We start from the raw sequence: 24,516 nt of genomic DNA on the forward strand, positions 1-24,516 counted from the left end.
AGAGTACAGTGCAGAGTGCAGTGGAATGGAGTTGGTTGTTGTTGGAGCAGAGTAGAGTTGGTTTCCTAGCCACAAAGAGCTCACAGTCTAGAGGGGGAGACAGGCAGGCTAGAGGGGGACACATTAAAGCCTACCTGAATGTTAATTTGGCAGCCTCTACTGCCTCAATTTACAAATGCTAATGTCAGATACCTGAGTGAGGCAAGGATGAATAATAATAATAATAATAATAATAATAATAATAATAATAACAATAATAATAATAATAATGGCATTTGTTAAGCACTTACTATGTGCAAAGCACTGTTCTAAGCACTGGGGGGGATACAATGTGATCAAGTTGTCCCACGTGGGGCTCACAGTCTTAATCCCCATTTTTACAGATGAGGGAACTGAGGCTCAGAGAAGTTAAGTGACTTGCCCAAGGTCACACAGCAGACTTGTGGTGGAGCCGGGATTGGAACCCCTGACCTCGGACTCCAAAGTCCGGGCTCTTTCCACTGAGCCACGATGCTTCTCTAAGTTTCTTAAGTTTCTCTAAGATGAAGTTTCTTAAGGTCACCCTGCCACTAGAAAAGAGGGTTTTACCTTTCATGGTCTAGTGGATAGAGCATGGACCTAAGAGTCAGAAGGACCTGGTTCTAATCCCAGCTCCTCCATGTGTCCGCTGTATGACCTTGGCCAAGTCTCTTCACTTCTCTGTGCCTCAGTTACCTCATCTGTAAAGTGGGGAGGAAAAGTGTGAGTCCCCATTTGGGAGATGGACTGTGATTAATCTATCTTATATTCATTCAATTGTATTTATTGAACACTTACTGTGTGCAGAGCACTGTGCTAAGCGCTTGGGAAGTACAAGTTGGCAACATATAGAGACGGTCCCTACCCAATAGTGGGCTCACAGTCTAGAAGATAGGGCCTGACACATGCAACATGGGGTAGTGAATAGAGCACGGGCCTGGGACTCAGAAGATTGTGCGTTCTAATCCTGGCTCCACCACTCAATTTCCCTGTGACCTTGTGCATGTCACTTCACTTCTCCGTGCCTCAGGTACCTCATCTGTAAAATGGGGATTGAGGCTGTGAGCCCCATGTGGGACAGGGAATGTGTCCAATCCAATTTGCTGGTATCCACCCCAGAGCTTAGTACAGTGCCTAGCACATAGTAAGCATTTAACAAATACCGCAATTATTATTATTACATAGTAAGCACATAAATACCATTTATAACAAAAAAAATGAAGTCAAGCATCAAGCACTCTCCCAAGGATTCCAGCATGGTGACCCCTTGCAGTAACTAGAACAAGAACACCTAGGTTTCCTGGCAGCCTTTCTGACTCAGTGACCTTCCTGGTTGGGATGAGGGGCCAGCAGCTGGAACTTCCCCAATCACCATTTTCCTCCTCTCCTAAGCTTAGCTGCAGAGAAATCACCTGGAAGTGGCCAGCATGATGCAGTTGCCAGTGTGCCACATTAGGTATCTCCTTAATCCCAAATTGTCCAGAGTTCAGAAACGATCAGTAATATAGGCACGCATGGTGAGGACTAGTTCAAAAAGCCTGGAGCACTCTTCAAATTATTGGAGCAATCTAGGAAATCTAAATTGGTCTACAGTACATGTGCCCAGAACACCCCATTCACTTCAGAAATGAAGTGCTCTTAAAAATGTGAAGCACTGCATTTGGAAAGGATCAAGGGTCTGGGCATGCACAGTGCAGAACAATTTAATATTATTGGAGCACTTCAACTTTTTTTTTTTTTTACAAGCTCTTCATTTTGGAAGGGAGTCAAATAACAGTCTATTATTGCCATTGAACACATGAAAAACTTGAACATGCATTCTAAACCTGTGCGGTATTGTAAATCAGAGCCTCCAAGAGAAGAGAAAACTCTCGGCCTTCCAGGATGAAGTCACACGTCCTTGGCCATTTGCCCTCACACAGTCCAGATTCCCAGAAAAGGAAATATTCCGAGAGGCAGTTCAATTGAGGAGCTGATGAACTTTGTCAAGTCACATGGTGGACCTGCAGGATCTCCTGTTCTCACTCTTGGCTTTGAATACTTTGTTACTTTTCAAAAAGGCAAGGCACATCCATTCCATCCAGAGAGCAATTCAATATCTTATAAAACCATAAGCAATGCCCTGGCTTTATGGTCCAGCCAATCTAGGAATCTCCATGCCCACATGGAGCTTAACAGCTGTAGCACTTCCTCCCATTCCCCCAGCACAGCAGATTAGCAAACTGCCTGGGAAGTCTGAGGAATCTCCTCTCAGGATGGCACCTGGAGAGTTTCCAGCCTCGGCTAAGGGAGGAAGAGTCAAGCAGAGGCATACCCATTCCATTCCTAGCTTGGGCAGTGGCTAGCGAGTGGGAGGCAATCTGCTACAAGTCAAAACTAACCTGTGCTGGGCAGCAGCGGCATGGGAGAGAATTGAGGGCAGACACTCAGATTTTCTGCATAGAAGAAGGCAATGGTAAATGACCTCCGTATTTTGACCAAGAAAACTCTAAGGATCCGCTACTGGAATGATTGCAGATGGAGGTGTACCATTCTGAGAAAGATGTTTCCATGGAGTCCCTTTGGGTCAGAGAAGACTAGACCACATAAAACAAGCTAATCCAGGAGTTTGTTTTCACTAGTGGCCAAAAGACACTTGGAAGAAGAGATGACTACAACTGGAAATGGATGGAGTTTGCTTCTTCCTTCACAACACCTGACAATGTACAGTTGAACAACTCTTCCCTAACTCTAGTTCTCCTATGTTGCAAACAGTTCTTCTACAGCCCATGTTTTCACCTAATACTTTGCTTATGATAAGTAAGGAATTAGAGCACATTCTTCCCACAGTGGACAGCTGTCTGGAGGTAACATGTCAGAAGAAACTATTTTGCATATGTACACGGTGTTGGTCAAAGAAAAAAGAATATAGCATGAGTTTTCTATAACATGAAGTACAATAGGTGCATTCTAGGAGAACCAACTGAATTTTATTTTATCCACCAAATATTAACTCTGTTCTTCTCTAAAACCTGTTCTTTCTAGGTCCCTTTTCCCAACCGTTATTTTTTCACTAAAAAAACAAACAAAAAAACCAACTTTTCCCTTACTCTTTCACGATTATGGTCAGAAAACAGCAATAAGAAACTGAAGTAAGCAGAAAGAAACTGAAAAGCAGCATGGCCCGGTGTGAAGAGCTTGGGCCCGGGAGTCAGAAGGAGCTGAGTTATAATCCTGACCCTACCACCTGTGGGTGACCTTGGGCAAGTCACTTAACTTCTCTGTGCTTCAGTTAAATGTTATTATTATTATTATTATTATCTCTAAAATGGGGATTAAGAATGTGAGCCCCTTGTGAGACATGGATTGGGTGCAATCTAATTAGCTTGTACGTACCCCAACGCATAATACAGTCTCTAGCAAATAGTAAGCGCTTAACAAATACCATTAAAAAAAGAAAAAGTAAAAATCTAAAATAAGAAAAATCAGTTCACAATGTTCCATAGATATGTTGGTCCAACTCTAATGTTCTACTAGTGGGCTTCCTGAGAGACTAGCTTACTGCAACTTCCACAACATGTTTTCAATGGTTTGCCGGAGTTTCATCCTGCAGTTCCATTGCTAGGTGGATAAATTACATCTTGGGGCATTAATCTGTCTTGATTGGAATAAATCAAACTAGAGTTACCAATATTACCTGAAAGACTATTTCTATGAATATTTCAGCAAGTGCTAGCCCTCAGAATACATAGCATGCATCTTGGATGTCCTCAGAAGTATATAAAAGAAAAGATTGAGAAACATTTATATGGTGGAAGGAGCAGGAGGACACCTAGAGAAACAATACAATTGAATTTATACAGAGCTCAAGATATCGGTAACTATTTACCAGAATTATTGAACAGTAATTTCAACTGGGACTGAGTAGTGGCATATTTTGCTGGGGTAGATATGCACACTCTGACATGCTAATGGGAGGTGGTTCAGTTAAATGTTGACATGCACAAAATTATGGTTGGGGCTAAATGCCTTAGTCATGGCAGGGGGTTAAGAAAAAGAGAATAGTTGAGAATAATGGGAATTAAAAAGGCAAGTTAGTTTAAATTTCTGTTTGGTAGGGCCTGAGGCCTACAACTCCAGTGGGAATACCCTCTAGCTGGAGGGTTGATGAAGCCCTTAATGAAGTTGGACAACTTGGAATACATGCATAAAATGATGTTAAATATTGATATGATGTCATTGTGGGTCTGAAGATAGTGAAGTATTCATTTTCTGAGCCAGAACAGGTCCATCTAATTATTAAAGGAGAAAATTTTTATTTACATTTTCAAATTCAGTGAATACATAGAGAGATGCCTAGGTAATAAGATAATTATTGGATTCAGGAAAACATAAGCATTCAATCTTGTGGAAAAAAATACATGTTCTGATGCAAATGACAGAGTTTATAGCAGCTATTAAAAAGATACTGTCCCTTTCCTTCCTGATAATTGCAGTAATACATTCATAAAGTATGTAAAGCAAATGGACCTTTTGCCCACAGTTAATTATACTTAACCTGTTTATGCAGAATAGAAGGAATGACTTAAATGCTTCACTGAGGATGGATGGCTTTCACATTTTCATTGGATGTGTCTATTATAGCATTTCCATGACATTACCTAGTATTCAGTAAGAGTTTCCCTGTATAGAAGAGATATGGTGTTAGAGTGCTTAAGTTTAGTTCTGTTGTGATGAGAGTTCCAATTTTTTTTTTTTTTAACGGAGAATGCCTCAGGGCTGCTGTCTGCCTCGTGTGTTCAATATTACAGCTGTATAACATGCAGAAGTAGAAGTGTATTAAAGGTAGCAGTCTCTGCAGAGTCAGCTGAAGGTTTCTGGTGCTAACTAGGCTGATTCATGAGGGTCAGAGCCCAAACCAACATGTAAAAATAAAATAATCCCTGGCTATTATTTCTATTTGGATTGGGGATGTTAATGGCAATGTTCTAGATGGTCGATTGAATTAAATGGAAAATGTTACTTCTACCACTAATCCACTGAGTCCTACTGTGGGGAAAGGGATACGAGTTTAATATGAAGTAATGGGATAGGACATCTTTCCGGGGAACTGCTATTTGACTGCTTTTTGCTAATTGGAATCCTGAACTTGGTTGTAATTCAGGAAACGAAAACTAACTTGAGAGGCAATCTTACATTTGGGTCATCAAAAGGAAGCTGCATAGAAGAGATAGCAAATAGAATAGAATAGAAATTAGGAGAATGAGCAGCATGGCCTAGTGAAAAAAGCACGTAAGCTTGTTGAGGGCAGGGAATGTGTCTATTGTTGTAGTGTACTCTCCCAAGCGCTTAGTACAGTGCTTTGCACATGGTTAAGCACTCAATAAATACAACTGAATGACTAAATGAATGATTAGATGCTATTGATTGATTGATTAGAAGACATGGTCACATGTCTGTGTGTTTATGATCACTCACACTCATTAGATTGTAAAATTCTTGTGATTAGGGAATGCATCTTTTGAAGACATGGTCACGTGTCTGAGTGTTTATGATCACTCACTCTAATTAGATTGTAAAATTCTTGTGATCAGGGAATGTATCTTTTGCTTCTACCATACTTTCCCAGCACATGACCCAGCAGTCCGCACACAATAAGCACTTACAACTATTTTTTTCATGACATTTTTTAAGCATTGGGGTAGATACAAGCTAAGCAGAATGGACACAATTAACATCCAAAATGGGGCTCCAAGTCTTAATCCCCATTTTACAGATGAGATAACAGAGGCACAGAGAAGTTAAGTGACTTGTTAAAGGTCACACAGCGGACAAGTGGCAGAGCTGGGATTAGATCAATCAATCAATCACATGTATTGAGACCTTATGGTGTGCACAGCACTGAACTAAGCATGTGGGAGCAAAAAACACAAAAAAATAACAGACACATTCCCTGCCCACAATGAGTTTATAGTCTAGAGGAGCAGATAGATAAATAAATACATTATAGATATGTATGTAAATTCTGTGGGGTCGGGGATGAAGATGAATAAAGGGAGCAAAGAGAATAAAGCCTGAGTCCCAGGCCAGTGCTCTTTCCTCTAGGCTATGCTGCTTCCTATATTATTTCTACTTCTACTTAGTAAAGTGCATTATACTAAATCAGTGTTCAATGAAATGCCACTGATTGATTGCGTTTTGCTTTTTCCTTAACACTAAAGTGGACACCATCTGCAGCCTATCTGAGCCCCTTTACCACAATTAATAATTAGAATTACGATATTTGTTAAGCACTTACTAATGTGCCAGGCATTGTACTAAGCTCTGGGGTGAATACAAGCAAATTGGGTTGGACACAGTCCCTTGTCCCACTTGGAGCTCACAGTCTCCATCCCCGTTTTACAGATGAGGTAACAATCATTCATTCAGACACAGAGAAGTTAAGTGACTTGCCCAAGGTTGCACAATAGATAAGTGGAAGCGCTGGAACTGATCCCCAGGACCTTCTGACTCCCAGCCTCATGCTCTATCCACTATACCATGCTGCTTCTCAATAGCTTACTATCAGAAGCCAGGGACCTTGGACAAGGAAGATAAAAGGATAGAGATAGATTCCTTGAGCGAAACGTTGTGATAGAGTGATCTTAAACACTGATGCAGGTGAAATGGTGTTGAACTGGGATCTTCAGTGGGGACATGGTGACCTCTACTTCTTCCAGAGCTTAACCAGTACTGTTTGAAGAAGGAGGCCCTTTCCATTAAGTTGAATATCAAACTCATCAGTAAAATCTTTTCACTGATTGTGCAGTTTAAGAGGCAACCATTCCCACTCAATTTATTCTCCACAAAGGGACTTCGTTGATTATCTGAGACATTCATGTGGGAAAATGAGATAACAAGGAACAGGACTTTTGTTGTTTTTTTTAGATTTTTTTTATTATTATTATTTTAAGTGATTGCAACTCAAGTGAGAACAAACTGATCTGTAAATGTCATCTATATGATAAAGTTTCCCCCTGAAAAATATATTACTTCAAAGTAGGTTCACCATTTTGTGTAAAAGGATCATAAGAGATGTGGGGTGATTACTAAGGATAGGATTCTGAATGTAGAGACATATGCGCAGATCATCTGCTTTTCAGTGATTCAGAAGCAAAAAAGTGTACTAAAAGTATTGACTTTTCCCATTGACTTACATTACAACTAGTCTCATTGACTTCAATAAGAGGGCCTATTGATCTTACTTCATTGATTTCAATGGAGATTTTCTTCTGATAGCCCATTGATTGTAATGGGGATGTCCATTGACTTCAAGAGATATTCATTCTTGATTGGATCACCCAGGATAATGGGGATGTACTTTCAATCAACTCACACAAATCAATGTAGAACTGTATCCCTTGGATACCAACAGGACTTTCCTACCAATCACCTGAAGTAAAACTTCAAACTTTGCAAAAGCCTTTTGAAACTACAAGGGGCAGGCTGAAACAATTAGTTAATGAACAGGAGATGTGGTGAAAGTAGTTGCCATATTTCAGTAAGCAAGTGGCCCCAGAAAGTGATCGGGGAAAAGAGAAGTCTGAACAACATTGCATGGAAATGGCTGGGTTTTCAGTTTAATTTTACAATTACACAAATAATTGAATCTTCTTTCTTGAGATTTTGTCATCCTTATTCAGGGTAATTTCCTATTTTTCTTATTCCACACATCTGGGCTGTTCTTAACCTCAGACCTATTCTTAACCTACCTTCCTTGGCAAAAGTCATGCTTTTTTTTTTTTCCTCTCTGTCTCTCAGGATATTTTTGTACACACTCTAGTCAAAGTGTGTTTAGAGTTGTCAAAAGGCCTTGGACAGGGTTTTGCACCAGAGGCTTTCAAATAAACTCTGTAATCACGGGACTGGTGGGAATGTTCTCTCATGGATAGAAAACCTGCTAGAAGATAGGAAACAAAGGGGAAGGTTAAACAATTATTTTGGGGAATGGAAAAGTTCCCCAGGAGACCAGTGCAGGGATTGGTTTTGTTTAGCATCTCCACAAATGATACGGGAGAGGGATTGTTCAGAGAAATGTCCATATTTGCAGGTGACATTAATTGTTTTCTAGTGGGAAGATGCCATGCAGATGGGGACATTTTGCAGGAAGACCTTGCAAAGCTAAATAGGTGATAGAGAAAGTGGTAGATGAGTTATAACGTGAGCAAGGGTAAAAGACATCCAAATGACATAACAATTACGGTATTTGTTAAGTGCTTATTCTGTGCAAGCACTAAACACTGGGGTAGATACAAGACAATCAGTGTGGACATGGTGATAAACTCTGAGCAATCAGAGAAATCTCATAGTCACCAGTGACTGCTCCTTTAAATCACAAGAAGCAGCATGGCTCAGTGGAAAGAGCACGGGCTTTGGAGTCAGAGGTCAGGGGTTCAATTTCCAGCTCTGCCAATTGTCAGCTGTGTGACTTTGGGCAAGTCACTTAACTTCTCTGTCCCTCAGTTACCTCATCTGTAAAATGAGGATTAAGACTGTGAGCTCCCTGTGGGACAACCTGATCACCTTGTAACCTCCCCAGCACTTAGAACAGTGCTTTGCACATAGTAAGGACTTTATAAATGCAATCATTATTATTATTATTATTATCATCAGCCCAATATCACCACACAGTCAACCAAGTCAATTAAGCACTGGGCAAAATTAGAAAGAAAATTGGAAACACAAATTTTGAAGGGGATCAATCGATAGTACTTCTTGAGCACCTACTGTGAGCAGGGCACAGATCTCAGCACTTGGAACCAATCAATCAATCAAATTTATTGAGTGCTTACTGTGCTGAGCACTGCTGGGAGAGTATAATATAACAGTTGGTAGACATGTCCCCTGCCCTCAAAGAGCTTACAGTCTGGGGGGAGAGAACAATAGAATCAGTGGGCATTGAGCTCTGCCTTCAAGGAGGTTATAATATGGGGGAGAGGTGGACACTAAAATTAAAGACAGCTAGGAGGAAGAAGGAAAAGGGTGGGAATGTATACTTGAGTTCGCATTCAAGTAATAGGATAGGTAAGGGATATGAAGAGCTAGTGTCTGCAGGGAGGAGAGGTTCCCCCGAGGTTGCAAGGTAAGCATTCCACTGGTCCCCAGCTCTTGCACTGGTAGATGTCTGCAAGCAGTGCAGCCTAGAAGACAGAGCATGGAGCTGGGTTCTAATCCTGGCTCTGCCGGATGTCTGCTGTGTGACCTCGGGCATGTCATATCACTTGTCTGGCCTCAGCTACCTCATCTGTGAAAGGGGGATAAGCACGTGAGCTTCAGGTGGGATAGGGGCTGTGTCCAACCCAATTTGCTTGTACCCATCCCAGCACTTAGAACAGTGCCTGGTGCACATATGGTAAGCACTTAACTAACAACATTATTGTCATTGTTATTATCACAGGGACTGTCTAACCTGATTAACTTGTATCTACCCCAGCGCTTAGAACAGTGCTTGGTACATAGGAGGCACTTAACAAGTATGATTATTATTATTATTATTACATACCAAAGTAGCACAGGAGGTTAAGAATGCTTAAATGATTAGGTGGTGTGGAAGTGATGAGTTGGCAGTTGGGGGATATATGACAGAGAGACTAGAAATTAATCAGGGAAAGTTTTCAGGGCCAGGAAGAGAAGATTTGATTTCAGCAGGCTACCCAAGCAGTTCGGAATTGAAATGGAACAACCACCAAGGGGTTGGCCTGTTGCACCGTCAACCCCCGGCCCACGTCATCCCCCTGGCCTGGAATGCCCTCCCTCCCCACATCCGCCAAGCTAGCTCTCTTCCTCCCTTCAAGGCCCTACTGAGAGCTCACCTCCTCCAGGAGGCCTTCCCAGCCTGAGCCCCCTCCTTCCTGTCCCCCCTCCTACCCCCCTCCATCCCCCTAGCCTTACCTCCTTCCCTTCCCCACAGCACCTGTATATATGTTTGTACATATTTATTACTCTATTTATTTATCTTACTTGTACATATCTATTCTATTTATTTAATTTTGTTAATATGTTTCGTTTTGTTCTCTGTCTCCCCCTTCTAGACTGTGAGCCCACTGTTGGGTAGGGACCGTCTCTATATGTTGCCAACTTGTACTTCCCAAGTGCTTAGTACAGTGCTCTGCACACAGTAAGCGCTCAATAAATATGATTGATTGATTGATAGATAAAGCATCACCGGAAAGGTAGAGCAGGAGACAGACCGAGCTCGTTGCAGGCAGGGAATGTGTCTGTTGTATTGCACTCTCCCAAGAACGTAATACTGTGCTCCGCACACAGTAACTGCTCAATTCATTCATTCATTCAATCATATTTATTGAGCGCTTACTGAGTGCAGAGCAATGTACTAAGTGCTTGGGAAGTACAAGTCGGCAACATATAGAGACGGTCCCTACACAACATCAAGCTCACAGTCTAGAAGATGGGCTCACTGATTGATTGAAGGTGACGTATTCAAAACAAACAAGGGGAAATCATTCTTCACCTAGTAGGTAGTAAGCTCTTGGAATGTGTTTCTAGTGGACAATAATAATTGATAATAATTATGGTATTTAAGTGCTTACTATGTGCCAGGCACTGTACTAAACGCTGGGGTGGATACAAGCACATCGGGTTGGACATAGTCCCTGTCCCACGTGAGGCTCACAGTCTCAATCTCCATTTTACAGATGAGGGAACTGAGGCCCAGAGAAGTAAAATGACTCGCCCAAGGCCACACAGCTCAAAAGAGTTGGGACAAATTAAGGCATGAAGTGGCCCAAAGTGAGTTATGAAAAGGAAAATTAGGGATGAATATAGAAAAGTTAAAATGTATGTCATGGATGACAACTATCACAGACATTCATTCAATTGCATTTATTGAGTGCTTACGGTGTGCAGAGCACTGTACTAAGCACTTGGGAGTGCACAATGTATTCTGCTGGCATTGTCAGAAACTGGACTGAGTTGGCTGTTACCTGGCCCAGGAATGACAGTAAAATGCTGGAAGCGGGGTTCGTATCTATCAGATCTACTGACTCTGTTATACCCCCCCAAGAACTTAGGAGAGAGCTCAGCACACAGTTAGCATTCAATAAACACTATTGATTCTTATGCAAGTGTGTTTCTTTCCTCTTACTAATGTCCTGTGTCTCCTATCTACCTCTACTTTCAAATCAACTCAATCTATTTTCAACCCATGAAGTTAATTTATTCAAAATGTTTCACTAACAAGCTCCACCTCCTCTTATTAACAAGTCCACATCCTTCTTCTCTATCAGCTGCTTGCCTATATCAGCACCAAGTATCACTTTGCTCTGCTTTCATCATCCATTTCCAAATTGCCCTTGCCAACCTTCCCCTGACCACTGAATAGGAATGAAAACGGAATCCAAACTAAAAAAAAGTGATGAAAATGAGGAAACTGTACTAAATCCCTGGCCTGCTGATGCTCCTCCTTCACTTTCTCCCAGATTTGAAGATACTTGCCTTATTTAGATTGCAATTCCACTGGGTGAAGGATATATTTTCTCTGAGATTTGTAAACTATCATCACTCCAGAAATGCCAAATAATAATAGTAATAATCCCTACATTCATTTAGAGCCAGCTTCTGAAATCGACGGCTCAGATCCTGCTTTCCAGAAACAGCTGCAACTCACTTGTTTCAATTTCCTAAATAAACCTTTAAATTTTCCCAACCCAGCCAGAATCTGTATTTCACTATGTGTTTGGCTGGAGCATTGTTAGGGAATTAGGGGACACTCGTCTGACAACGTGAACCTGTTCGGATGCAGCACATTGAGTTGTCAGAAGAAATGACATGGGTGAGGCATCAGACATGGGGTGAATACTATAGCAGGAGTTTTATTCAGCACAAGGTTGTGGTGATCACAACCCTGGCATTCTAGAAGATGCAGTTATGAGTTTACGAGCTTATCAGTCCGTCAACAAATTCTGTCCGTTTTTTCACACCATCTCCAGAATCCTTCCCTTTTTCTCCATCTAAATGGCCATAACACTGGTATAAGCACACCTCATATCCTGACTTGGCTATTTTGTCAGCTTCCTTACTGAGTTTTCAGCTTCCAGCCTCTCCCCTCCTCAATCCATACATAATTCGTCTGCCCAGATCGTGTTTCTAAAGCCTAGTTTTTCACACATTTCCCTACTCTCCAAAATTCTCCCATAGTCACTCATCCATCTCCTCATCAAGCAGAAACTCCTACCATCAGCTTTAAAGCCCTCAATGAGCTCTCTTCCTCCTCCTATTCTCACTTGTCTCCTACTACAGCCCATCTTGCCCTGTTGCCTCTTTCCAAACCAACCTAATTCCTGTGCCTCGTCAATAATAATAACTGCGGTATTTGTTAAGTGCTTACTATGTGCCAGGCACCGTACTAAGCACTGGGGTGAATATAAGCTAATCAGGTTTTCGCTGCTTGCCATCCACCTCTTGCTCATGTCCTCCTTCTAGCTGGAGATCCCTTTTTTAATTTTATTTTTAATTTTTTTTAAGTGGCATTTATTAAGTGCTCAGATGTGTGACCTTGGGCAAGTCACTTCACTTCTCTGTGCCTCAGTTACCTCCTCTGTAAAATGTGGATTAAGCCTTTGAGCCCCAGGTGGGACAACCTAATGACCCTGTATCTATTCCAGCGCTTACAACAGTGCGTGGCACATAGTAAGCACTTACCAAATATCATCGTTATTATAAGCGCTTAGAACAGTGCTTGGCACATAGTAAGTGCTTAACAAATACCATTATTATTATTATTTGTTAATAATACCATTATTTGTTAATAATAATAATAATAGCATTCATTAAGCACTTACTATGTGCCAAACACTGTTCTAAGTGCTGGTGAGGTTACAAAGTGACCAGGTTGTCCCACAGTGGGCTCACAGTCTTAACCCCCATCCTACAGTTGCAGAAACTGAGGCACAGAGAAGTTAAGTGACTTGCCCAAAGTCACACAGCTGACAACTGGCAGAGCAGGGATTTGAACCCATGACCTCTGACTCCAAAGCCCGTGCTCTTTCCACTGAGCCACGCTGCTTCCCTGGGAGGTTATTGGAAGGTTATTCTGTGCAGACCACTGTACTAAGCTCCTGGGAGAGTACAGTATAAGAATAAACAGACACATTCCCTGTCCACAACAAATTTCAGCCTAGAAGGGGAGACGGACATTAATATAAATAAATTACAGATATGAACATAAGTGCACATCCACCATCTTCTGCTCCATTTTCAAAGCCCTTCTCAAATCACATCTCCAGGTGGGCCTTTCTAATTAATCATCATCAATCGTATTTATTGAGCGCTTCTGTACTAAGCGCTTGGGAAGTACAAGTTGGTAACATATAGAGACAGTCCCTACCCAGCAGTGGGCTCACAGTCTAAAAATTAATAAAAATTAATATCTCATCTCCCCACACTACTTCCCCCTTACTCCCACCTCAGTCACTCCGAATCACTTAACATCTTGGGTACTTACTCCCCCTGCTATCATTGCATTTACATATGTATCTTTAAACGTGGTGACTTTCCCCTACTTGCAGTTGGATTTTAATATTTGTCTCCTCCACTGTACTGTAAACTGAGGGGAGGGTTCATGTCTATTGCACTTTCCCAAGTGCTTAGCACAGTGATATTCACAGCATAAGTGCTCAGTAAATACTATTGGTTGATTAATAATGGCAATTATTGAGTGTCTGGTGCAGAACACTGTCAAAGTCAGTTGGGAAGAACATAATAATGAAGCGGCACACTACCTGCCTACAAGGAGATAACACTCCAAAGGGGGGAGAAAACATAAGAATAGTAAGAATAACAAGAGTAACATAAGAATAATACTATCCAAATAAATAAATTGAGCAGACACATATGTGCTAAGGAGGGTGTAAATAAGCTCACAAGTGCTAGAGTTTATGCTTTAAGAATTTTGAATTACATAGTATATTCACTTCCTTAATATTTTTGAAAGATGATTATGTTTGCTGTAAAGCAAAAGGTTGATTTAACATGTTTGTAATAGGTCTAGAGATGGAGCACTTTCCAAAATCAAAATGGCACTAGTAATTTAGTTTCATCCCCTTACATTTAGGTTTCCCTTTTGTCGTTCTGCATATTTTGATTTCAGTGGCACACCTCAGTTCCTGCGTTTTTAAAGATATTAATTTCAGTCATATAGATCACGTCTAGACTTCTGGAGAAATCTGCTAATCTTTTCCAATTAACTCATTAGCTCATGCAATCAGCGAGAGAGGCAGAGTGTGGTTTAATCTCTGAGTCTCGCATTCTCTGATAAATGGGGCTAAACAGCACTTGCTTTGGGATCTCTGTAAAATTAAGATGAATATATATGAAAATGAGGATGACGATAAAGTCTTCTATCAGGAGCAAGGGATGAGCCTCAATCCTGGACCAAGAACCGACGCAGAGGAATTGATAAAAGTGATACTAATTTGTTAAAATCTTACTAGGTGTCCAGGACTGCACTAAGCACTGGGGTAGATACAAGATAATCAGGTCCCACATGCGGCTCAAAGTCTAAGTAGGAAGGAGAACAATCAATCAATCAATCAATTGTATTTATTGAGCGCTTACTGTGTGCAGAGCACTGTCCTAAGCGCTTAAGAAGTACAAATTGGCAACATATAGAGACAGCCCTACACAACAGTGGGCTCACAGTCTAAAAGGGGGAGACAGAGAACAAAACCAAACATACTAACAAAATAAAATAAATAGAATAGATATGTACAAGTAAAATAGAGTAATAAATATGTACAAACATATAAACATATATACAGGTGCTGTGGGGAAGGGAAGGAGGTAAGATGGGGGGATGGAGAGGGGGAAGAGAGGGAGAGGAAGGGGTTCAGTCTGGGAAGGCCTCCTGGAATAGACACTGGATCTCCATTTTACAGATGAAGGAACTGAAGCTCAGAGAAGTTAAGTGATTTGCCCAAGGTCACACAGCGGGTAAGTGGCAGAGTCAGGATTAGAACCCAAGGCCTCTGACTCCTAAACCCAGGCTCTTTCCACTAAACCATGCTGCTTGGACTTGGGTTTAGCTTAGTCAGTACCACCCCTATTGTCATATCCTTCCCAATCATATTCCCTCTGGAACAAGAAGTACACGAAATGAGACAGAAAGGGATGCAGAAGGGATGCAAATTTGCCCTCTCAGAAGGGAGGACAAATAGGGTGGGGAAATAAGGAGCTAGTCAGAGAAGACCAAAGGGGCCTGGATAATCAACAGGATGGATGATCAATCATTGTGAGCATTTGTTCGGTAATGGTAATGATAATGACATTCTTTAAGAGCTTACTATTCACTAAGCACTATACTAAGTGATGGGGTGGATATAAGATAATCAGGTTGGACATAGTCCCTGTCTCACACGGGGCTCAGAATCTTAGTCCCCATTTTACAGATGAGGTAACTAAGGAACAGAGAAGTTGAGTGATTTGCCCAAGGTCACACAGCAAACGAGTGACAGAGCTGTGATTAGAACCCAGGTCCTTCTGATGTCCAGGCTCTTTCTACTAGGCCATGTTACTTCTCATTCCATTCCATTTTGAATGGTCACGTTAACAAGTGACCATACAATCCATTCCAACTGAATGTACTGGGAACCAAGAGCTTTCCAGATTTTCCTTTTGTTCTGGAGAAATGGAAATCAATCAATCAAATGGGATTTATTGAGCACTTACTGGACAGAACACTATGCTAAGTACTTCAGAAAGTACAACGCAACAGAGTTGGCACTTGTATTTTTACCCCATAAGGAGCGTACACTCTAGTGGGGAGACAGACATTAAAATAAATGACCGATATACACCTAAGAGCTGAGAAGAGAGGGTGGAGTGAATATCAATCAATCAATCATATTTATTGAGCGCTTATTGTGTGTAGAGCACTGTACTAAGCACTTGGGAAGTACAAGTTGGCAACATATAGAGACAGTCCCTACCCAACAGTGGGCTCACAGTCTAAAAAGGGTACAGATATAAGTGCATAGGAAACACAGAAGGGAGAAGGAGTAGGGAAATGAGAAAATCCACCCTCCCCCTCCTTCCATCCCTCTCCCATTCCGTAATTGAAAACATAAGGTTTTCCTGTGGAAAACAGCATTGGCATTCCTACATCTCTTTTAATGGAGGAGTACTGACTGGTGCTCAATAAATGCCTGTGGTTGCAGCTGGAGAGAAAACCAGGGTGTCTTTGTCTCTCCTTGTCACTGACAACCAGGCACTCTCTGAATATTTAAATTGGAATTTTCCTATATATATATAGTTATAAAATGATGAGCACCTTCCCAAATAAACAAAACCCTGATGGACTGGGAATCAAAATTTGATTCGTACTAGACCTGTTTTAATAAAGCACACTGCCTGAGAAGCACTGATGTTTGTGAGGGGAACTTATTTGTAAATATAATTAAAAATTCAACCACAGAACACCATCATCTAAGGGGTAAATGTTCAATGTGATGCACAGGAACAGAGTCTGTAATTCCCATTAACGTTAATGGGAGTCCCATGGCTAAATCCCTGAGCATCATGCTCAAAATTTACCCCCTAGAGTTTGCAGATGGAAAAAAAAGATTATCTTATGTACAAACAGAAAACAGAAAATAAAGTCAGAAATGGCATTCAGACCATGGAGCCTCCATTGGGAGCAATTAGCATACAATCTGGTGAGACTCTCCTTAGATAGCCCACTGCTGGTGAAACCTCTCAGTTCAAATGGCTTTGCAAAATTTCCTTTTCTATAGCTATTGTAAATCCAGAGCAACTCTTATTCCATGCCAATGACCTAAATGAAAGTGGTATTACCTCAGTTTGACTATAACCACAAATAGTATACTTCCTTATTTAATGAAAATGCCTTACGACTTTGATCACTAAAAATAAAGCTTCTATTGTGGAGCTTGCTACTTCAAAATACTTGTTCTGGCTACACTTTCATCTAGCATATTATTTTTTTGTTTGCTTATTTTTTTAATGGACGAGTTATAAAATTTCAGGCTATGGGAGCTGGTAATGAAACAGTGACAGAGCATTATTATAGACTATAAGCACAGAACACTTTAGATTTGTGAAACATCCTTCATTCTATCACAGAACATGTTCTTTTTGAAAATGAATTGTAAGTTCAAACTGAAGGGCAGATTTGAAAGAAAATATTTAAAAGAGGAAGTTACCCACATGTCTCTGAGGCCTACAGAGTTGAAATAGTAACGCCCTTCCTCTCCAAATGCCTATTTCTACACTTGCATAAAAAATAGAATTATTCACTTGCAGAATTTTCCAACATTCTAGTCAGGCAAAGTGGACTATTTGTCAAAATTATAAGTGCTTACCCATTTCCTGGTGATCTTATGTGTAATCATCTGGGTCCCATATTATTTGGAGCTCTTGAGAAATAGTCTTCATTTATCCAATGTAGATACCACCCCAGGTTTGTCAATGGAATAAGACTGTAGTGTGTAATAAAGAAGACAACAATTGAAAAACATTGAGAAAGGAGGGAAAGTCAGTTCATGGGTACCCATAGTTCCACTTGTGTGCTTTAGCGTAAGTTTGGGAGGTTGCGAGGGGATAGGGAGTTTATATATTCAGCAATTGTCATGAACTACTTCCCAAGATGTTTCAGTTGTTTTGCTTCTGCTTTTCTGGCTCTGATTTATGTTAAAAAAAACTCGATGGAGCTGTCTTGCAGTCACTACTCCCCATGATTTTGTCCCAAAAGGATGATGGAATTTGTTAAACACTATGTGTCAAGTTCTGTTCTAAGCGATGTTAGTTTCATAGTGAAGGTACCAATGCAAGTTTCTTTGCTCAAAAAAATCACCTTTATACTGGCTGGATCTAAAGATGACACTCCATATTCAATTTGCTTATGTGCCTCTGTTACCAAATTAGCAAAATCTACAGTTAATGCAGAATCTCTAACATAGTATTTGAATGATGACCCTTACCAGCCTTCCCAAGCACTTAGTAGCATCATCATCAGTGCTGTTTACTGAGCGCTTAACTGTGTGCAGAGTACAATGCAACAGAGAAGCAGTTTGTCCTAGCAGAAATGATAATAGTAATTATGACATTTGTTAAGCCCTTACTAGGTGCAAGGAAGTGTACTAAGCACTGGGGTCAAAACAAGCAAATTGGGCAGGACACAGTGCCTGCCCCACATGGGGTTCAGAGTCTTAATCCCCATTTTACAGATGAGGTACTGAGGCACAGAGAAATGAAGTGACTTGCCTGAGGTCACACAGCAGACAAGTGGCAGAGCTGAGATTAGAACCCAGGACCTTCTGGTGTCCAGGCCGGGGCTCTATCCACTAGGCCACGCTGCTTCCCATGTAGAACCTGGGTTCTAATCCTGCCATTGCCAATTGCTGGCTGTATGACCTTGGGCAAGTCACTTAACTTCTCTGTGCCTCAGTTTTCTCACTATAAAATGGGGATTAAATCCTACTCCCTCCTATTTAGACTGTAAGTCCCAAGTAGGACAAGGACAATGCCCAATCTGATAAACGTGTACCTTCCCCAGCACTTAGAACAGTACTTGACATATAGTAAGTGCTTAACAAATACCATAAAACAGAAAAACAGAACTGGTAGACACATTCCCTGCTCACAGTGAGCAGTCCTCTCTGCAAAGAGTAATATTCTATACATACCATTGACTGATTGATTGATGTTCACAACTTGGGCTTTCACTGGATTGCCTTACTACACACAGAGAAAACTCTCCAACTTTTTCAATGACCCAGGAGAACCACACCTGAAAAAGCCCACAAGACAACCTCATTAGCAAAGCCAGGCAGGCACCCAGACAGATTGAAGACATCCAGTAAAACCTGAACTAAGGATCAAGTAAATCAGCTGAATGGGGAGCAACATAATAATAATGATAGTAATGATATTTTCTAAGCACTTTTATATACCAAGCACTGGGGCAGATACAACTTAATCAGATCAGACAAGGTCCTTCTCCATCAGGTTTCCGATCCACAGGGCAGAGAGGCAGACATTTAATGCCCATTTTACAGATGAGGAAACCAAGACATAGATTGAGTGACTTCCAAATGTTTCACATAGCAGGCAAAAAAGGCAGAACAGGGATTCAAGGCCAAGGTCCTCTGATTCCCAAGCCCATGCTATTTCCACTAGGCCACGCTGCTCTCCTATTCACAAGATTCCCCACCTCTCCCCCTTCCCTAATCCTTCCTCAAAAAAAAAGTAGGAAAAAAAAGCTTCCTTATCCATCACTGGCTATTAAAGCTTACGCAGCAGCCTAGACAAATGGCAAAAAGTAAGTCAGGATCCAGTTATAAAAGATTTAGGTAAGCCCCCTTCTAACTGTCTTCAAAACCCCCAGGGGCGTTTTCTTAAAGGGTAGATATTATAATGAAAAAAAACTTCATACATGACAGAAGACACATAGGCAAAGACAGCTATTAAAGCTGAATGATTTATTTCATAACATTCCAAGGTAGCACACTTTAGCTCTAGATATAGCAACCCCTCAATGTCTAACTCTCATTTGCATAGGTAATTGACAGCTTGTTAACAGCTCATTAAGAACACTGAAAACCATGGGGCAACTACAAACCCAGTGCAAGAGGGGACAGAATCTGTGAATTGCAATATACTGAAAACGCAATCAGATTTAAAATTACAGGTCAGAGAATAGGATGATTATTTCATTAGGTTAAAATACAAGAAGGTTAACCTACTTGCTTAAACTGCTATTCAAAAGGCTGCAGTCCATGGGATACTAAATTAAGAGTCTAACACTCTGGAATTAAATCAAATCACCTTACACTGGCTGTGATTGTGATGGGAGCTGTAGTTTCAAAATAAATGGAATTACTACCTGAAGATCATTTGGGGTTTCTAAAGTAAATTCATTAGAGTGCTTACGGGCTTTTAAATTTTGTTTTAAAAATTCACCTTTTTCATAAACAGAAGTCATTTATCCCCGTACAATCTAATATTCTGCAGCGGAGAAAAATGTAGGGAGTAATTTGATTTGGGTCTATAAAAAGAAGATAAGTTTTCTGATTTGCTCACTGTTACCGTCAGTAAATTTTGATGATGTGTTTTTTGAAGAACATTGGAATATAGTGAAAAACACTGTTATATCAGCAAATCTACTCTGAGCCCTCATTACGCACACCTAAATCTTCCTTTGCTCACACTTCTACCGGAAAAGAATGATCAATTCGTAAAGAATGGGTTGCTTTAAAAACCCTTTCCCTCCGGATCCCAATATCCTTAAAACCAAGTCAGCTTTTACTGCTCGGGCAGAATCTGAAGCTATCTTGTCTAGCAGTCTGTGCAATTCCAATGTGGATCTTTTCTTTCAGAGGAGAGGAGCTTTTTGATTCCAAATTTCCCCAAGACCTAGCTTCTACCAGGACCAGTGGACCCCTGGAAAAGAGCTACACTTGAGGAAGGAATCAGTTGAAGGTTTTTGGGTCCCTGAGGAAAGAGCACAGGATCCAGTCTGCCCTCTAGCAGGCTGCTCCGAGAAACCGGCTTCCCATTCCCAGCTAGGAGACCTTTCCTGGTCCATGAGAGACCACCCTAAAACCTACTGTTCTCCCCAGTTCTTGGACTGTGAGCCCCATGTGGGACGGGGACTGTGTCCCACTGATTCAAAATAAACAAATAAATAAAATTGGGGTATTTGTTAAGCACTTACTATGTGCCACACACTGTTTTAAGCACTGGGGTAGATACAAGTTGAACACAGTCCCTGTCCCACACAGGGCTCCCAGTCTTAATCCCCATTATACAAAGGAGGCAACTGAGGCAGGGAGAAATGAAGTGAACGGCCCAAGGTCGCACAGCAGAGTGGCAGAGATGGGATTAGAACCCATGTCCTTCTGACTCCCAAACGCGTGCTCTTTCTACTAGGCCATGCTGCTTCTCCTGGGATTACCTTTCCCAGGGATTAGAGCAGTGCCTGAAACATTGTTAGTGCTCAACAACGACAATTATAATAATAACAATAATTATATTGATGAGCAACTGTCCTTGGTGAATCCCACGTGTCTGAAAGAGCCAGTTTAGCTAGAGAAGCAGGTGACTAGCTGACAATGTACTTAATCCAGTGACCTTTGTTAGTTTCATTTAAATTGCAGTGATCAGGGAAGGTGTCTACCAATTCCATTATATTGTACTCTCCCAGGTGCTTAGTACAGTGCTCTGCACATAGGAAGTGCTCAAGAAATCTAGTCACCTGGGGCAGAGTCTCGTGGAGGAAGAGCCAGAGAGAAAAGAGGGGAAGGAAGGAAAGGGAAAAGAGGGAAGTAGGAAAGGGAAAGGGAAGTACAATGAAGGAGATCAGAGAGGAAAAGAGGAGAACACGGAGAATGGAAGAGGAAAAAGGTAAAGGGGAATGAGAGGCAATAGAGAACGGGAGAACCGGAGGAGAGGGTGTTAGAGGCAAGATTAGAAAAATCTAAATTTTTACTAATTGAGAAATTTTTTTCTAGATTTAGAAGGATCTAAATCTGTCTGAGGCAAAGCTCATACTAATGCTAGTAGGGATTGTACCTCTTTTGTGAGCTCATAGGCTACCCCAGGAATCTCGAGGGAAGGAAGGAAAGAAGCAACATGGTTCAGTATGGTTCAACATGGTTCCCCTCCTTCCTCTCCCCCTCGTCCCCCTCTTCATGCCCCCGTCTTACCTCCTTCCCTTCCCCACAGCACCTGTATATATGTATATATGTTTGTACATATTTATTACTCTATTTCTTTTACTTGTACATATCTATTCTATTTATTTTATTTTGTTAATATATTTGGTTTTGTTCTCTGTATCCCCCTTCTAGACTGTGAGCCCACTGTTGGGTAGGGACTGTCTCTATATGTTGCCAACTTGTACTTCCCAAGCGCTTAGTACAGTGCTCTGCACACAGTAAGCGTTCAATAAATATGATTGATTGATTGATTGATTCAGTAAAAAGAACAAGAGCCTGGGAGTCAGAGGACCTGAGTTCTAATCCTGACTCTGCCACGTCTCTACTGGGTGATCTTGGGCAAGTCACTTAACTTTTCTGTGCCTTACTTAGCTCATCTGTAAAATGGAGATGAAGTAACTGTTCCCCTGCCAATTTAGGCCATGAACCTATGTAGGTTCTGTGCCTGTATCTGACCAGATAATTGTGTATCTACCCCCGTGTTATATACAGTGCTTGGCACATAAAAAGTACTTAACAAAATACCAAAATTATTATTAGAAGGAGGCAAAGGAGGAAACTGAACACAGTCCCTGCAGCATTTTTTTTTGGCTTTTTAAAAATGGTATTTGTTAAACTTTTGAATGTAACGTGAGACCGAGTTTTTCAATCTTGGGCTGTGTCAGCAATTAGTGCATGACATGGCACAAGATTGTATGCATTGTAGTCATTTGGAACCTGGGATATGCCTGTAGAATGCTAGTGAAAACTCACTGGCTATCTACTGATTTAGTTGACTTTCCTGAATGATTAAAATCTTTGACTTTCAAATGGTCTATTGCAGAATCCATGACTTCCTCCTATTAAAATTGTGCTGATAGTGGCCATATTTCATTTGTGTTTATTCACCCTGTCCCCAGATCACACACAGTCTCTGACCAGGGATCATGGTGTGTAGGATAAAAAAAGCAGGGCAGAGGATTTCATCAGCTTCAGCAGTTGAACAAACACTCATTTTGATTTAGTCAAATAATGTCTTAAATAGAAAAGCTACCTTGGGTATATTATTGAAATTCTCATAGGTTTCCATCCAGTTGAATGGCTGCATTTATTAGGGCAATATTTTAATTAAGGCCCCTGAGTTGTGGTGGCTAAAGATGTCAGGAGTATTTCATTCACTCTAGGTTCAGGAATATTAAACCTAAAATGGCCCAGTGGAAAGTGCATGGACCTTGGAATCAGAGGATGTGGGTTCTAATCCTGGCTCTACCACTTGCCTGCTGTGTGACTTTGGACAGTTACTTAACATCTCTGTGCCTCAGCTTCCTCAACTGTAAAATAAGGATTCAATCCGTGTTCTCTTTCCTACTCAGACTGTTAACCCTATGTGGGGCCAGGATTGGGTCTGATAAAAATTGCTTTTTACCTATCCAAGTGTTCAGAAGAGTGCCTGACACATAGCAAGTGCTAAACAAATACCGTAAATTTTATTATTAGTATTACAAAGGGGTTACACTCTACTGATGCTCTCCATATTGAAAGCATGCAGTGAGTTAAGATGCTACAGAAAGTTATTTTTCAATATAAACTTTTGCAGAGCTTTTTAAGTAATGCAGAGGCATACGATTCAAAATCGAATTACAAATTAAAAGTAAAAAAAAAAACCCAAACCTAATAACAGAGAAGCAAAGAACCTGGGTGCCTTTCTGTTCCCAGAATGCACTGAAATGTTCCATCCAGACTAGTCTATGGTGACAATCAGTTGGGCCATTTTGCACACCCACAGACCCATCGTTTTCAAACACTCCTGCAGGATCTGCTGAGAAAATCCTGAATTTTTCAGAACCTCCCACCCTGACCAACTGAGTAACTGTCAGACATTTGTCAGGCAAAATGAGGACATTGTGCTGGGCGCTTTTAAAATTCTATCTCCACAGATATAGAGAATCTAAAGATGTGTGGTAAATGGAATGCTCAGATCCAATTTGCTGGTTTATACCCACAGAACTTCTGAGCCACTGCACTGAAGTTCACCATGCGTCGGTAAGCACCATAGGGGCATGTAAAACAAAAGCAGATGGGAGCAGGCCTACACACAGACAGACACACACACACACACAGTCTTGCACACATTCTAGCCCTTTGCCCGCATGTGCTCTTGCTCAGGAAGGAGAATAAAAATGAAACCCGAGAGTCAGAAATCAGTCCCCAGGAGTCTTAAACCTCATTAGTCCGTTTACCTCTGTCATGGTACTTTCACTCCCTGCCACTTCCCTCTTGGACCCCAAGCTCTTTTCTCACTGGGAATCCTGCAATTGTGTATCAAAGGTATTCCAATATTTAACTCTCCCACAACCCCCTACATGTGTTCTCTCTCACATACGCGCGCGCACACACACACACACTCTCTCTCTCTCCCTCTCTCCCTCAGCAGCATCAGGCACTAAATCAGAATGATGGTTTCTTAAAAGATGTGCTGGCATCTCTTCCCAAAACTAAACACAAACACATATACTCATTTCTAGAAATCCATTCCCCCATTCTATTTTTAACTTATTTCCGTTCACAATGTTCTCTCACCAAAACTCTCTTAAATAATGCTTCTGACAGGGACTTTTGTTGTTGTTGTTGTCGTTGTATTTTAAGTGCAGGGAGGAGTGCCACTTCCTCCTCTTCAGGGCCCATAAAAAGCTGTGGAAGATTTGTCTCCTAGCAGGGACAGCTGTCTCTATATCAGCCTCCTCAGGCGGTTCACTTGGCAGCTTTGGAGTTGCCACTCGGTCTGTCGTGTGGTTACATTGATGATGGG

The sequence above is a fragment of the Tachyglossus aculeatus genome, chromosome 1 (assembly GCF_015852505.1).
Source record: "Tachyglossus aculeatus isolate mTacAcu1 chromosome 1, mTacAcu1.pri, whole genome shotgun sequence".
Classification (NCBI taxonomy): domain Eukaryota; kingdom Metazoa; phylum Chordata; class Mammalia; order Monotremata; family Tachyglossidae; genus Tachyglossus; species Tachyglossus aculeatus.